At 46.9% G+C, this 1599-nt stretch overlaps 1 protein-coding gene across 3 annotated transcripts in view; it reads left to right on the forward strand.

Annotated features, from left to right (window-relative positions):
* Window positions 1-608: 608 nt before the first annotated feature.
* LOC101856871 (arrestin domain-containing protein 3) overlaps window positions 609-1599 on the forward strand; it is a 48829-nt gene continuing 47838 nt past the window's right edge. The window contains exon 1 of one of the 3 annotated variants that reach the window (XM_005092649.3): window positions 609-1361. The gene's annotated coding sequence lies outside the window, so the exon portion shown is untranslated. The remainder of the gene's footprint in view (window positions 1362-1599) is intronic. The other 2 variants (XM_005092650.3, XM_035968299.1) reach the window with 2 other exon arrangements.

A 1599-nucleotide genomic window follows, 5' to 3' on the forward strand; every position in this document is an offset into this window, starting at 1 on the left:
CACACACACATACACACGCACGAGCGCGCGCACACACACACACACACACACACACACACACACACACACTCACTCACTCACTCACTCATCCAACCACGGCGCACGCGCGTAATTGAGTTCACGGCAATATTGCATATATTGTTATATTTTTGGTTCGAATTTTTATTTGTGAATGAAGGCTGAGAAGTGAGACATGGAAAATCAATGCCAAGGCCTTGCAAGTTTAGTAGCAACCGTTTATATAATTTTTTGCAATGTCGTTCTGCTTCATTTGATTTGGTTGAGGAATTGATAAATTCCAGAAAAATGTCGCCTCGTGCCGAAACGGTCTAGCCAGTCCTGCTTCCATTTATTGCTGAACGAAGACAAAAATGTTAGCAAGGGAACGAAATCAATGCATAGCAGATTAAGAACTACCCTGAGGATAGCCATTCGTTCTTACAACCAGCAGGTCCTTGCATTGTTTCCAGGACAGACTATTTTTATTCTCTTTTTTTTTCTTTTTTGGTTAGGCCGGTGAGAAAAGCAAAGAAAGAAAGAGTCCGATAGTATCGTCGTAGCCAGCTAGCGCCTGCGGGTGAGTTCAACAGACCCAGCTATCGGCCCAGCGCGCACACGCGATGAAAGCTGAAAAAGATCGATATTTAGGTTTGCGCGTGCGAGCAATTTTAGAAAACGCAGCTCTCTCCCATTTCTTGTCCTCCCGCCGCTCGCTCACTGTACATTCAACGTAAACCCATCAACAGGCCCAGGCGATATAATAATATAATGTAGCTCCACACCACGCCGGGCTCGCCGCGCTGCTGTTGTTAGTTTTGTTCATTCTTTACTGCGGATGATGCTTCACTCTGTCTGTTCTTCCTCACGGAGTAAGTAATGAACGACTGAGGAGGAAACAAAGCTTTCGTGTTTATTGTTAGCTGCAGCAACAGCAGCAGTAACAGAAGCAACAGCAGCAGCAGCATCAGTAGCAGCAGCGTCGGCGGCGACGTCACGTAAGCTGTGGCGATCTTCTTCATGCTGATTTCTCGTTGGGTGGGGACACCTCTTCGGCCCCCTCTTTTAGACTCATCGATCAGGGGAGGACGCAGTGCGGTTCAGTGTCTTAGTCTGTGAGTGTGTCTGTCTGTACGTCCGTGTGACGAAACTAAGAAAATGATCAGCTAGCCGCACTGCTCTGTGCTGGTGCTTGCTGTTCAGTGCCTTGTCTCTGACTTGTGCCTCGCCCCTTCAAGACGACCTCGACGATTTCTTTATTGTCGACAGTTGTGCTGCGAGTGGGATTTTCTCTAATACCGGTACCTGGAGATGGCGTGTGCTTGGTGGAGAGCTGTCGCTCACATCCTCAAATAGGGATTTAGGTAAGTTTGGCTAGAACCCGAAGAGTGATTCCCTAGAGATCGCTCGTTGTGTGGATATATGTCATGACAGGTTTGTCACGTAATGTAGTGACACGTGCGGTGACGTTCTTAGTGCAATAACGCGTCTGGTGATATCTTAGTACAGAGTACCCCACGCTTTCAGCTTATATCTGAAAATTTAAAAGTCTCCAAAGAAGTGTGTGTTGTTCCGGATTTAATCACCATCTACACAGATTGA

Source organism: Aplysia californica, unplaced genomic scaffold (genome assembly GCF_000002075.1).
Source record: "Aplysia californica isolate F4 #8 unplaced genomic scaffold, AplCal3.0 scaffold00050, whole genome shotgun sequence".
Lineage (NCBI taxonomy): Eukaryota > Metazoa > Mollusca > Gastropoda > Aplysiida > Aplysiidae > Aplysia > Aplysia californica.